The 16,131-nt window shown below is 38.6% G+C and overlaps 1 protein-coding gene across 4 annotated transcripts in view; it reads left to right on the forward strand.

Moving 5' to 3' along the window:
- MECOM (MDS1 and EVI1 complex locus) overlaps window positions 1-16,131 on the forward strand; it is a 566,538-nt gene that overhangs the window by 484,761 nt on the left and 65,646 nt on the right. The window lies entirely within an intron of this gene.

The raw sequence follows: 16,131 nt of genomic DNA on the forward strand, positions 1-16,131 counted from the left end.
TTTCTATTAACAGTTTTAAGATATGAAGACTTAGAAGCTTTCCTATTATGTGCATCCTGATGTGTCTTCACCAAAATCTTCAAGAACTCTCATTAAGCAGTTTCAAAAGATACCTTGAAACAGAGGAACTGATTCCCACTTTAAGACTTACTTTTATAAACCTATTTATTTCCTATCAAAACTTACGTTGGCTATTATGTTGACAAAACTTTTGTCAGGAAACTTTACGAGGAACGTGGCTTAGACAAGGAATATGACATGGGGTCGGTGCCTTGCACCCGGGATGCAGACCACAAGTGGTTTTTGATGATAAAAGCACAAGGAAGTTTCAAACAGTGTAAATAATCAGATAAGGAAGCAGATAGCAAGGGCAGACATGCTAGATTTAAGAGGAAACCACTAAAAACCCCAAATGACCTTCTTTAGGCTATGAGACATAATTATGGTTTAATGACATAATGTTAAAAATCAAATTTCATTGTTTTTATTAGCATCCCTATTATGACATATTTATAGTTGTGGACAGAAAAATAAGAAATCGTTTTATCTTCTTTTATTTTTACCTTTATGCTTTTACACAAATCTAAGTGAAGAATGTAAGATGAGGATAAAAGATACATTTTCTAGGGCCACTTTTTGAGAACCTTAGTAGATGAGAATTTTACTTCTAAGTGCCCCTCTTCTTTACTTCGAGTACTGAATTCCTTTTTCATGTGTATTTTCCTAACAGACTACAATGAAAATACATTAATCAATGACAGGGTAATTGAAAAAATGTATGATGCCACAAACCAAGCATCGGTTACATTTATTCTTACTCCTATTATGATTTAGGTTTGGGAAAATCAAGTTCCTTCTCCGGCCTCTGTTTTCACATCCACAAAATGACTGTGTTATTACAAATATGCAGTATAGGTGCACTTGTGCCCCAGGAGTCTATATTGGTCTTGAAAATACCCCTAGTGAATACTTCCTTTATGTATCTGATATTTATTATTAAACTGAGGTTAGTCTTCCTTAGGGTCCCTGTCAGTCAGTGGTTGGCTTACAATGATACTCATTGCCAACTCCCAATATCAGAAAGATGACATCTTTGGCAAGTTAGCAGGGCAATCTTTTAGGTCTTTATGTCTGAGGTATTGTAGCTTTGGGTAAAGATCACAGCAAAATATACAGTCAGATTAATTAGAATTTGAATCCCATCTTTAATACTTACCAGCTGTGTGACTTTGGGCAAGGTATTTACTCCATCTTACTGAGTTCGTAAATTTTGTCATCTGCAAAACAAGGATAATAATCACATATGGTGGTTAGTGAGTTGTTAAAGGAAATGATGCATAATAAGCACCTGACATAGAGTGGACACTTATATTTTACCATCTTGCCATCATGTCTTGTTTCTATTACTTCAGTAGCTTGCTAATTGGTCACCAGTATCCACTTGCTGCACCCCAATACGTTTGCCACATTGTGGCCATTATGTTTGTTTGTTTTTTTTTTTTTTTGCGGTACGCGGGCCTCTCACTCCTGTGGCCTCTCCCGTTGCGGAGCACAAGCTCCGGATGCGGAGGCTCAGCGGCCATGGCTCACGGGCCCAAGCCGCTCCGCGGCATGTGGGATCTTCCCGGACCAGGGCACGAACCCGCGTCCCCTGCATCAGCAGGCGGACTCTCAACCACTGCGCCACCAGGGAAGCCCCCCATTATGGTTTCTAAAGATGAGAATTTGGCAAAGACCGTGTCTGGTTTTTTTCCAGAATGAATGAATAAATGAGTGAAATTAACAAGACTGACTAATGTTAGAAATAAACTATTTAAATATAGTTTTTTTAAAAAGCTAATGGATATATTTTGCCTACATTTCCAATCAACATCAAATAATTTACAGAAAAGTGATTACAGGGCTTCCCTGATGGCGCAGTGGTTGAGAGTCCGCCTGCCGATGTAGGGGACGCGGGTTCGTGCCCCGGTCCGGGAAGATCCCACATGCCGCGGAGCGGCTGGGCCCGTGAGCCATGGCTGCTGAGCCTGCGCGTCTGGAGCCTGTGCTCTGCAATGGGAGAGGCCACAGCAGTGAGAGGCCCGCGTACCGCAAGAAACAAAAAACAAACAAACAAACAAAAGTGATTACAACACAGAAAACAGCAGTGTGTTGTATGTATTTAGGCATTGTGCTTATGATTTGAAGTGTTTTGTGATTTTTGTTATTGTTTTTATTGTTATCGCTATTGAAAATGATTTGACTAGGTCTTTGGCTGTTAAACCAAATAGGAAGACTCATTATCTGAAACAAAGTGTTTCTAGTTTATCTACAACATTACCTAGAGGTGTACCTTCAGTATGTTAACAGTTATTCTTAAATTTAAAAAAGAATTACTCCAAACATTTCTTGACCTTACTTACTGCTTTTAGATTTTATCAGAACAATTATTTTTCACTGTTTCTTTAATTTATGCTGGCAGATTCACCCAGCATAAATCCATTTATGTATTAGAATCCATCAGGAAAATTAATCTCTTTGTTTAAAATACACACATGAATATACATATACCTAAGCTACTACAGTCTATACTTTAAAAACATATGGGGGTGATTTGAGAATCATAAGGAACAATAGGATGCTGAGTTTTATCAAAAAAATTGAACAAACATTGAAAATACCTTTAACCTAACTCTAGCACATCGAAAGCTCCCCAGGAATATTCTTTTCCACTTCTGCCCAGTCTTTGAATGAGTGAAAGTCTCACCCTTCTATAAAGCTTCCCCTACCACACCAGGGTCTCTTTCCTGCCTGAATCTCTGTAGCACTTATCATTCGAGCCACATAATTGAGTACTTCATGACTTACAGTCTTGTACTATTTGTTGTTCTTTCAAGTAGCTTAGTCTTGTCTCTCTAAATAGATTGCCTGGGCCTTAACAGCAGGGACAATGGTTTATATTAATGTTTCACTCCTTTTGGCTTCTAAACCTTATCTGGCAGCATATTTCGTAGGTCATTTTCAACCTGTGCATCAAGAGCCAAGGAATTGAAGCGAGTGGTGTGGGATTGGGAAGAAATCTCAGTTATTCTGAAACCCAAGAGTCCTTGTAAAACTGTCTGTGTGTGCATGTATGTACATGTGGCTGTATGTACACAAAAACAAATGAGAAAAAGAATTTTAAATTAGATATTATAGACTTTTTAACTTGTGTGTTTGTGATATATTGTCACATGCAAAAAAGGAAGTTATAGAATAATATGTAAAGTATAACTTTATTTTGGTGATATTTTAAAAATTTGGTGTGAGCAAAGAATACAACAAGAAAAAACCCACACGGGACTGAATATCAATTACCTCAGAATGGTGAATCACCACTGTTTTGTGTTGTTTAGTTGGTAAACCAGTACGAATTGCTTTTATAATTTGAAAGACTTCCAAGAAAATGTTTAAAAATGAAAACTTCAAAGGAAATACCAAAGTGAAGTGAAGTGATAAATAAAATTACCAGGTTCTCTAAGAGGAAAGGAAATTAAATTCAAATTCAGCCTGTTTTGCCTGGATAGATGGAGAAGCACCGGTACAGCAGAAAAAAACATTAGCTGAGAAGTTCTATCTTCCAGCCGCAGGTGTACCACTTACCAGCATGAGGACCTTAGGCAAGTTTTCTAATGTCTGCATCTTTTTTCTCATTTTTATTGTGATAATTTTACTTGTCATACCGTCTCATAGATTTGCATCATCTGTGACTTTTAATTAACTAATCTAGGTGAAAGCCCCTTGCAAAGGATGATGTGTTATCCCTACCATGCTCTCTGTCACATCTGATATGGTTTGGTTGGTAGTTTTGAAAACCTTCTCTGGGAACCTGTGGGAATAGCAGCCCACAGCTACTTTATCAGAAGTGGTTGCAACTCCCAGGAGAGCTCCTGCTACCACAGAAGAGGGGCAAGGTTCTAGTCCATGGCAGTGATGGGAAGGGAGAGAAACATTGATTGCTAATATTACTTTTCATTGCTGCCTTTGGCAGTGATACTGTTGTATTACCATTTTTCTAGGTTTGGGCTAATGTTGAGGGAACTCCTGATAACCAGTTTATCAGAGCCCTTTTACATTCAAAGATCAACATCTTAGTCACTTTATACACAATAATGAAAAATCAGTCTGAATCGGCAAAGCAACTTAGCCCTAATTTGGTACATGCTGCCAAACCAGTTGAAAGGTCATGATACACTAAATGAGGACTCTGGAAATAGGGAAACAAATCTTTCTGAAATCTGTTGTCATAATATCACCACTCTGAAACTTATGATCGCTGCTTTTTCTGCTTTCAATCCAAGATAGCCTAAATTCCAACAGGCTTTAGAAAGCTTTCCATAATTTGGCCTTATCAAGTCTTATTCACTAATGCTTCTCAGCTTCATGGCTCTTGGGATATCATAACGAGTTTATTGAGCAACAGTTCATGAGCGGAACCAGAGGCGAGTATTTGTTAGATGGGGGTGTGAAACCATCTCTTCCCAGCTGCAGGAGGGAAAGGGCAGGCTGAGGCTAAGGGCAGGCTGGGACGGTCGGGGTGCCCCTTCATGGGCCAGAGGTCTCTGACAGTCAGAGGACGCCAGGTGACTGAGTTCTCCATAGGCACCAAAGGTCTTTGGCTGGTGTGTTTGGTATCTATTGCCGCATAACAATTTACCCCAAAACCTAGTGGCTGAAAACAATAATATACAGGTATTGTCCTCAGATTCTATGGTTTAGAATTCAGGAGCTGCTTAGCTAGCTGGGTTGTTCTGGCCCAGGGTCTCATCAGGTTGCAGTTAAGACAGCAGCTACAGTCATCTAAAGATTTGACTGGCTCTGGAAGATCCAACCCCACTCACCACCCACTCACAGTTCTGCCCCAGCCAACAGAAGAAATTTACACACCCCGAACCGAACAGCCTCTGCTGAGATCCTCTAGATTCACACGAACATCTTACTCTGTGTGTGTCCTCTTTCCTTTTCCTTGAATGTTTCGCCTCCCATTTCCCCCATTTTATTCACATTTTGAAGAATTGTATCTTTTCATAGCCTACTTTAAATATCGACTAAAACATACTGAATTTCTGTTCAAGGTCTATTTTGAAAACATGAATCACTTCAATAGAATCATGAAGATTCCAGTTTCTCTTCATGTGTTTTCTTTTACCTATCTCCGAAAATATTCCTTTCTTAGGAAATATTTCTCCCCGCTCCCAAGATTGGGATTCCTAGCTTAGTTGTTAGACGCCATAATGAATTTGCATTCCTGTCACTTATTTTGGTTCTTTTTCTCTGCTTCTATATGTTTCCATTTTGTTTCTCAAGAAACAAACTGCTGCCTGTGTGACAGCAGATAAATTAGGATTAAAAAAATGCTTATGCCTCTTCTGATGTAGAGATGTCTATGGAAAAAAAAAAACCCATAAAGGGCATTTATATAGAAGCTAACAGCTATTTTATAGAGTTAGAACTCCATTTAATAATAGTTAATGTTTATTAGGTGCTTATGTTCTAGGCACTGAGCTAAGTGCCGTGCATGGATTATCATGTTTAATCCTCTGTAAGATACCATCATTATCCTCATTTACAGACGAGGAAACTGAGGTGATAAGTAACTTGGCACATGTCACTCACCTAGCACGTAGTGAAGCTCTGATTTAAATCCAGGCTGTCCTACTCTCGTGTCTGTACTTTTAATCACTATACTATTTCTCCTCCTTTTGAATGTCTACTATGTAGCAGGCATTATACTAAGTGCTATATATATATATATATATATATATATATACACATATACACACACACATATGTATAATCTCCATTGTTTAATCCTAATAACCTCCTATGATATAGATGCCATTACCACAATTTTAAAGATATTGAAAGAGAAATTCAGGAAGTTTAAGCAGCTCAGTATCACGTAACTAGCAGCAGATTCTATCCAGGGCTCCAACATCAGAGGGCTACAACTTAGCAGGAAACCAGGGAGAAACTGATTGCTCATGAGCCCAAGTGATTTTAGATTTGCAGAGAGGAATCCTGTGGTCTACAGAGCCCTGGGAAGAAGATCTTCTTACTCATTACGGCAGCTAACCACATTCAGCCCATCGCCTTCCCTGCTAAAGGCCACAAGAGGTGGCACATTTGTGAAGACAGGTGATAGCATTATCACATCCTAGCTGTGAATGATTTGACAGCAGGGTCATGTGAGTCATGAGCCACTGGGATCACCTGGACCATATTAAACAAAATCATTGGGAACAGGGAATAATTAGAGAAGAAATGTTGGTTTGCCATCCACAGGTTCTTTGACTGGAAGATACTTTAATTTATTTACCTTAATTATTTATCTCATCGCTGCAATGGAATACTTTTCAAAGTCTAAACCAGATTCAGCAAATTTGCATTTTACTGAGGGCTTAGATTCTGCAGTGAACCAGTAATTGAAAATCAAGTGTAATCACAATTTCCCTTGCTCAGCCTTTAAACCATCCAGTATGGACACAGATTACCTTGGCTTTGGTTGAGCATTGGAGAAAGTGGTGTTTCTTGCATTCAGGTGCTGCATGGTGTGAAAAATACATATCTCTAAACCTAAGAGTCACACTCAATGCAACAAGATACTCAATACAAAATGCATTTAAACACTGATTCCTACTGAGAAAACATGATTCTTTCTCCATCTGATGCTCTTTTCTGGATAAAGGATCATTCATTCTCATTCTCATTCTTATTCTCTCTCTTTTTCTCTCTCTCTTCTCCATCTCCATCTCCCTCTTTCTATCTGTTCACAATAGTTGAACATTAGTAACTTGAATGTGTATATGTTATGTTACAACACCACTGGGCTTTCCAAGACTGAAATGTAGCAAAATATATTTTATAAAGACTTTTAATGACTTTCTTGAAATATTCCAGCATTGGTTACCAAAGAGATATGTATAGGGAATGATAAACATTTCTTATGATAATTTCTGCAGTGACAACAAAAACCACAGAATTAATACAAATGAACATGCTAAAGGACTTAGTGAATCATTTAAATTTGATTCATTCAACTTCTTTTTTTTGAGGGCATATGAACTTTGCTAGCTCTTGGAAGAGTGGAAGAGGGAAGAATATAAAACTGTATTAGATACAACGTAATATTACACAAAAGCATGAGTTTAAAATTTAAAATCTATAGCCATTTCGATCTTATCATCCTAGGCTTATAATTTTGACTTTCTCCATCTCATGACTGGGTTCCATGGTTTATTTGTAAATTGATAGTCCAGATCACATGGGGAGGGAAATTATGTGTGAATCAAAGTGTGTTTCTTCTTTTCTTTTTAAGTATTTATGTCCCTTCTGGCATTCTCCTTTCTAGTTGTAGGCACTGCATTAGCAAGCCTAGATTTGTTTTCCAGTCAAGAACTACATACCAAAACACAAATACCTTTGAGAATCTGCATCTTGGAAATTGACCGGTACTTAATTCTGGAGTTTATAGACAGGCTATATTAGGATTTTATTTGAAGTTGAAGGATTGACTCAACAAAATTAACAGAAATATATTTTTAAAGCCACACCTGAAATCATGTCCATGTTTTCATCATGATACTGAGATCTTATTGGGTACTTTAACCACTATTGGAATATTCTGACATTTTACTATTTGATATGTATCAAAAGATATGACACCCATTAAACGGATTATAAGCCTCACACTTTTCTGGCTCTACAGAGTTTTTATTTTTAATGTGTCTAGTTATAAATAAAATGGAATTTTAGGATTTCCAATATAGGGAAGAGTGATATCTCACTACATCACTGGTCAGAACTTAGCATATTGATTTTTTTGGATAATTCTGCCACTGGGACATCATAACTAGCATCCACCATCAGAATGTTGAAATAGGGCAGTAATTCTGGGCCAGAACTGCCTCACCATCCCTCCCCCTTTGTTTAGCACAGGCTTCTTTAGTTAGCAGTGAGCACTTTCAATAGATCACAAATTAATCACAGCCATTAGTGCTCTTTACAGAGGAGACTGTGTGGTTGCTCCTGCGAAATGTTCTGTTCCGCAGGATGATAGTTAATTCATCTGGAACAATGTTAGTTCATCAAGGTTTGTGGTTTATATAAAGATCAAATTCCTGTAATTTTGTATGCCATCTGATTTAATGTCCACTTAGTTTAGCAGTTAGACAGCCATTGGCAGGCACAACACAGGAATCCAATATCAAAAACTGGAGAAAAGGCCAGTTTAATTCTTAAATGTTTAATTCAGGCTTTGGTAGACTAAGATTAAATGACTGCTTTTCTTTCTCCTGGGGAAATATATATCTAGATAATGCCAAATCTTATTAAGAAGAGCCTAAATAATATAAAACATGGTGTGTAAATAGGCCCATGGTAAAATCTATGCTTTAGAAGGGCTTATAATGGAAGAGGATAGGAAGGTGTGGGTTGATTTTGAAAGGAAATTATACACATTTCTTTGGAAGGTTCTCATACCAGATGCTCAAGTAAAATTACAACAGTTCACAGGCAAAGGATCAGTTGGAGAGAGTTTACTGATAACCTCCTTTCTGTGTGAGTTTGATAGACCTTCCAAATGCTTTCAAGCTGAATGAAAAGCTGAGGCTTGGTTTTGTCTCTCTTTATCCAGCACTATTTTTTAGTAACATTTTTGGTTAAGAGTGAAAACAGTCAATTAATAGAAAAATATTTGGGGAATACTTAGCAGTTTTTACTAGTATCAGCTTTGCTGAAACAGATGCAACATAATGAAAAGCTTTATTTCCAAAAATTATTCCCCTTACGTGTTCAGTGGAAGGGGAAAGGGGCTTTCATACATGTTTAACTATCTTTATTGATGCTCTATTAAACAAGCCAAAATAGGTTTCTCCACTGAAGGACTTCTTAGACTTCTAGAGCCTTAGAGTATTTACCACATTAATGTTTATTGTGAAGCTCCAAGATGGAGCTTATCTTTACCTCATTTGACCACGGAACACATTTTCAGAGAATACTTGGTAACAAGTCACTGATGAGAAAATGCCGGTGTAAAGTGCATTTCTTGCCATCAAACAAATTATAGGTAGATCAGCAGATGACAGAAATATCCCAACTGACCCTAACTATGATGACTGACAAGTGAATGTTTTTAATAATGAGCACTGTAAGAATTTCAAGGAAAGGAGCCTGGAGGGCTGTGTATGAGCTTGATAGATAGAACTCTGACTTCTCCTCCTTGAGCTTTTGTTTCATCTCCTGAATGCTCTGAGTATCAGAGATAAGTAAAGCAAAGGGCCTGCATGAACACAGTTAAAGGGCCGAGAGCTCCTACTCATCTCCCTAGTTAACCAGAACTTAGATTTGTTTAGAGGGAAGAATCAGACCATGGGCCTGGAAAGATAAATTTGACATCCACTTATAGAGAAGATTGCATTTTGAATTAGGAGCTTTATTTTCTAGAAAATTAGGAACAATAAGGGTTTTTATTAGTGTGGTTTTTCTTCTTTAGCTTTTGTTTTCAAGTAAAGCAAAACATTGTCATAACTTTGTTACTCAGGAAGAATAATTTTTCGTGTAAAGATGCCACAGGATTCAGGCCTAAAATGACAAGGGCCTGCATCAGGCCAGTGCCAGTGGGAAGGTGAGGGCCCTAAAGAAACAATGTAATAGCCAATGACTGCTCACTGAGGATAAGGAAAAGGGAGGCATCCCAGATATTGTCCTGGGTTGGTACCCAGGTAAAGGGCCAACTCAGATAGTTGGTATAGAAACACAAGTATGGGTGCATGGGGGGAGCAATAAAGTGCTACTCCTGGGAAGCAGCAGTGGTAGAAATTTCTATCTCTAGATTCCCTAAAAGAGAATTACCAGTGCATCGATTGATTCCCATGGGGGAACAGTGGTAAATAGTCCAGTTTCCTTAGATTTTAAATATAACAATTCCTGATACAGTTGGCCATAATTAATTGATTCTTGCAGTGCAGTTCAAAGGTAGTTTAGCCTATTCTGAAAAGATGCTATCCAAGATGTGAATATGAATCAAACTTGATTCCATCCTTAAGAATTTTACAACCACCCTTTAAGGAGGACCACTGACAATTTTAATAATGCATACTGAAGAGCATTACAGATACAACTGTAACTTAAGGTAGAACTGACTATCAACCAGGAGATGATTTGGGATAAAAGATGAAAAGGTCAAACCTGGTAGTTAGGGACCAGTGGTCATAGAAAAAGAGGTGGCTTTGAAGGGTAGATAAGATTTCATCCAAGATAATGAAGGCAAAATAAATTATAGGCTGAGGAACAATAATGATTAAAATTATAATTATATTAGCAATACCAATAATAATAATAGCTATTTTTTTATTGACCATATGCTAGGTGTCATGCATGAGTCTAAGTAATTTACATACATTACCTCATTTCATTTTCAAAAAATACAATGAGTTTATACTGAATTGTTAGGCAACTGGAACCCACTGAAGAATTTTGACCAGGGGAGTGAGTAACAATGGCTGATGCTTGGGAAGATGAACAGTGTTGAGCATAAACTAGTGGGTGGGTGAGTGATGGTCAGAATAGGAAGTCATTGTGATAATTCAGACTAGAGGTAACAAGCATCCAAGCTAAGCATCCAAACTACATAGGAATGAAAATCAAGGAAGGACCCAATACATTTTTTTCAACAAACCCCCACTGAATACCTATTCCATGTCTGACGTTATGTTAGGATCTGGGCAATAGAGGCAAATGAGAGAAACCCAATTCCTACCGTACTGACACTTAAAGTCCACCAGAGGACGTTGCAGAGAATACATTTCTGGACCTTGATAATGAATATTGACCGAAAACAAGTCTGGATGTGTGTGTGTGTGTGTGTGTGTGTGTGTGTGTGTGTGTACATGGCCTCCTACCCCGGTTTTTAGGGCTCTTGGATCTCAGTGGTATTTCACCTCTGTCTCAGAATTCTCCCACTTACTGATTGGCAGAGAACACAGTGGGTGGGACAGAGCAAACTCAGCTGCAAGCCAGGCAAAGACGGACATCTTCGGGGATAGCACAGCTTGAGAGAAAAAAAACATTTTTCTTAAAATTCTTCTCTTCCATAGGTCAGGGTAAGGATTAGGGCAACTGACACTGGAATGGAAGAAAGAGGATAGAAAAATACTTATACTTTGCTGTTCCCTAAAGTACAAACCAGACTATCTTCCTCATTGTGTGTGTATGTAAGTCTAGTCTAACCCATTACACAAACACAAAAACTGTGAAACTTGGTGTTTTGACCTGTTCCCACGAACTCAGAGCAGTTCACACTCATATTACCCAATTTATTTTCCCAACACTCCTATTAGGCTGATATTGTGAAACTTTCATAGAAAGCGACTCAAAGGTTAAGTGACTTACCCAAAGGCAAACAGGTAGGAGAAGAGATGGGAGCAGAGAAAGGTCTTCCAACTCACTTCTTCCACAAGATTACACGTCTGAAAGCAGTCTGAAATGGTGTTCCTAAAGCCTCAGGAAAGAAGCTGACTGGATTTATTACATAATGTGCTAAATGCTGTCTTGAAAAACTTAATTTAAATTGATAAAATAATAAAAAATTAATTCCTAGCAGTTGAGGTTAATTCCTAAAGCCTTAATTTAGGACCTTAATTCTTTGATCTAAAGTTAGGAAGAATGAGAGATTTGGCTTTTTGGGACAACTTATAATCGAGATCCAAGTTATCTTTTATAAAATAAAAAAGATTATAGTAATTTTTGTTCAGTGATCTGAAAATGCTTACTGTCTGAACAACCAGGTTGATGTGTTATGTGTTTTTTTATGAATATTTATCTCAGTTTTGTGGATATTTATTTCCTCATCACTTTTTTCTTGAATGTATCTTTTAAGGCATATGCATCATCGTATTAAACATCTATACTTTTGAGGGATAAGGAAGAGAAAAATAATGATATTTTGACTCTTTTTCTCTACCAAATTTTACTACGACATATTTTATTAAAGTTTTTATTTTATCACAGTGTATTCATTTAAACTTGGTATAAATTTGTTTTGTTGTGGTGCTTTAGCCACAAAATAACCACTCAGCATAATGGCTTAGGACTGAAATACATCAAAATAGCCCAACAAGAAATATTTTAAATATGGCAGCCTTAATTGGAGCTTTGGAAATAAATCTTTGAGTATAATAATTTATTCACTAGAGCTGTTGTCTCAACAAAGTATTTCATCTTAGTTTCCAAAGAGCTGCTATCATTACTAAATATATTTAAAGTTGAAGCAAAAAAAAAAAAGGATCACATTTATTCTGGGCAAATATACTATAAAATACTCATCTGTTAAGAGAGTCATCTGCATTTTTTAAAAAAGATCAGATAGGCGATTATGTTCGCGTTAATTAATAAAAAGGGAAGTAGGTAATGATTCACTAGGGAAACTTTTCTATCACAGTATCTGTTAGGAGGGATCCCATGCTGGAGGGACAATAACGGGGTGCTAATTCCGAACGCACACAAGGCTGTCCTACAAAGACATCAAGATTTGTAGGAAATCAACCCTCCAGCAGTCCTGGCAAGCCAGACTGACCCCAGCAAATGAAAATAATCAAAAGTAATTAGAAGCGTGCTGGACTACTCCTCGGAGAGCCAGGCGGGAGAGTAAACATGCCTGAATCCTCGAGCCACTGCGAAGGCCCATGTCTGAGCTGTTAGGTGCCCTGACCTTGTCCACATAAAGATGTGATTTATGAAGTGCAGGGCACAGCAGCAGGGCTTCTGTCTTCTCCTGGAGAACCAAATTACTGAGGTGGAGATTAACATGCTTTCAGTCGGGCCCATTTCCAGACCAAGGGAAATTTTTTATTTACGTTTTTTTTTACCTTTAATTTCCTCTTTTCTTTCTTTCTTCCTCCCTTTCTTTCTTTCTTTCTTTCTTTCTTTCTTTCTTTCTTTCTTTCTTTCTTTCTTTCTTTCTTTCTTTCTTTCTTTTTTTTAACAGTTCCCCTACCCCCATAGAGTTAAAAAAAAAAAAAAAAGACAAAGTCCATCAAAAGAGACCAGAAATATCTCTCCTGAGCAGTGGATAATGTACGTTGGTGACCGGACACCCAGAGCACTTTTTATTTGTAAACTCTTATTGTGCGCGACCGTTTTTTTTGCTAGGTCTACCTACCCAACATGACACGATTCATCTTTAAGTTTAGGGAGCCAAGCTTGTGGAATACTCCCCTGACTAAAACATATAAATTAAAATTAAACAAAATATTACCTTTGATTCCGTGGCTTCCCAATCTAGTTTATCTTGCCTAAATGTGATTCTTCATTACAAGCCTTACCTATTAAGTAAAAAGATTTGACAGAAGGAATTGTAGGTGGTCAAGAATTTGGAGGGAAGGAAAGAGGAGAGACAAATTGGAGTTTCTGTATTGGGAGAAATATTTATATGCGAATCAGTGGGAAATCTCTTGAGTCCTAAAGATGTACTTATATTTTTTTCTTAGCTTTGTATCAGTTAAGTTAGGTAAGATTTTACAAAATCCGATTCTGATGTGGAAAAGGAAGCATTGATTTTCTTTTTAAACACACATCAATATCCATACATGAAGCTAATTTAATTAGCAAGCAGTTATTCAGCCAAATGTCAATTTCTCAGATTATTTCATGCTTCTTGACGTGAGCTGTGTGCAACAGGATTTAACAGGATCTCTGTGAATGAAACTGAACTTGAGCAATGTAAAAATGCACTTGTATGTTCTTGAAAAGCTACAAAAAAACAAAAGAAACAAATTAAAAAAACCCCACCAAAAACCCAAAAAACCCCCCAAAACAAAACAGTGTTAAAACAAAAATGTCAGGCTTGGAGCTCAGTGTATATTTAGTGTCCTCAAGAAACCCAAATCTACAGAATTAAGGGAACTCTACTTAGGCTGAGGTTATAAAGTGCCTTCCTCTATAAACTAAAAACATAATGTCAGGGTGAATGGGAACATACTTTATTAACTTTATGGTATTGAAAACTGCCAGCAAGTTGTCTTGTTTTTAAATATTGTCCTCTGTAGAGTGTTACAGGGTTGTTTGTCCACAGGAAGCCTATTAAAAGTGGACAGTGCAGTCATTTCATCTGGCTTTGGCTGGACTGCTTTTCTTTCCTTTAATGATGTGCTGGAATGTACCATGCCCATAGGGTCTCCATTAGCAGAACTTTTACTTCTGGGACAACCATGAAGTTTAAGGCTTAAAAGAGGCATCAGCTTACAGCCTTGTGGGAATCACTTGAATACTGGAGTACTAACTTCTTACTGCTTTAACTAATATATTGACTTATTTTAAATAAACAGTTACACAATGAAGGCAGAGCCAGTGGCCTTATTGGAAATCTTTGAGCCCTTTAAAGATTCTGCAATCCACGCAGATGGGGGAGGAAGGAAGGGGCCTGAGGAGGGTTTATGCCCTTTTCAGACCAGGAAGAAAACACATTAACCTCTCCCACCCCAGCCCTGCCATCAGCCAAAGGGGGATCTTTACAGCTCCCAGAAAATCTATCAAGTCACACTCAAACCTCATATTTTCCAATGCCTTTTTCCTGGTAAACAACAATTAACAGAACAGGGCAGAAAAAACAATCATTCCTTCTGGAAAAATGTTTTTAAAGTATGATTCTTTTTAAAAAACATTGCCACCAAATCACTCTGTGTTCTGCTTTTCAACTGTACATTTGTTGTTGTACGTTCTCCTGTTCCGTTCCCTTAATTCTTAGATCATCTGTGCTGATACATGTTTGCAAATTAAAGCTGGTTTGAGATTATAGTAAAACCATTATTTTTAATAGCCCATTTCAAGGGCAGCGCTAAACACTGCAGAACACGCATGTTACTGATTACTGCTGAGCAGACAGCAGCTTTTGCAGACTAATTTGTAACTGGGAACTACTGTAAACAGATTTCACCAGAAATCCCAAGGAATAAAGGGAATTGGTGGTGGTATTTGTCTCCTTGTATTTGTTTATTGTTTTAGAAACCTCCTGATGTTGAGCCAGTTAACCGGGGAGCAAAGCAAGCCCCCCACTGCAAAAACCTTTTCCTCCAGCCCTCCGGCTCCTCTTTCGTGTCACTTTTGATCAGGGGAGGCAGGTTAGGGTCTTGTCCTAAAGGGTTATTATTGAAATAGCCAGAGGCTCCTTTCATGAGAATCAAGGCCCTTCTAGCTACTCTGGGATTACAGGACCCCATTTTTAAACTTCAAGTTGCGTCGTCAGGAAAAAGCGAGGTCCGTGAAGTTATCACAGTAGAGTCAAAGAGGGGAGGGGGCGGGGGTGGGGGAACGAGAGGGAGAGGAGAGAGAGAGAGAGAAGAAATACTGAGATCTGATGTTTGCCGAGGTCCTTTAGTCTTTCTCACAAGTTATTCAGTGGAGAACCAGACTGAGGATGATGACATTAATAAAATAATAATGATAAGGCTAAATAATCCCCTATCTCTCTAGATCAATCTTCCAAGGACTTAGAAAGAAAGTGTTAACTCTTTTGGCTCTATCTGAGGAAGAGAATTTCATGCGTAGCAATAGCCTTAGCTCAGGTCCGTGTCTGCGGGTCTGTACTGCAGGGTGCACCCATCCGGTCTTGAGGCTCCGGAAGGCGCAGGATGGCGCGGGAGGCGGAGGGCAGAGCTCGGCTGCCGGCACCCGGCGGGCGGCAGCGGGTTCACCTGGGTGGCTGGAGCCGCCAGCGCCGCTACTTAATTCGGGGCGCAACGCCATCTACCGGCCTCCTGACGCACCTGCAAGTGCCCAGACCTTGAAAGTCGCCCCGCCTCCCCCACCCGAACCCAATATAAGGGAAAAAACTCCGAGGCCCTTTCCACGATTCCTAATTTAGCCAGGACCTGCCACTGATTCCATACGAACTTTTGTTTATCCACCGACGTTTCCTCCTTTTCAGAGCAGCTTTGTAAAGGGCAAGGAGGTGGGGGCCAGAGACTAGGGCGGGGAATTGGGGCGTTGAGCTCTCAGACCCCCTGATCAGGCCGCACTGTCTGGAGCAATCGGTTCCCCAGATTACTTGTATTTAACACACAATGCATCATAAAACAAATCCCTCATCCTGACAGGAAGAAAATAGAACAGCTCATA

Source organism: Globicephala melas, chromosome 4 (assembly GCF_963455315.2).
Source record: "Globicephala melas chromosome 4, mGloMel1.2, whole genome shotgun sequence".
NCBI classification, from domain to species: domain Eukaryota; kingdom Metazoa; phylum Chordata; class Mammalia; order Artiodactyla; family Delphinidae; genus Globicephala; species Globicephala melas.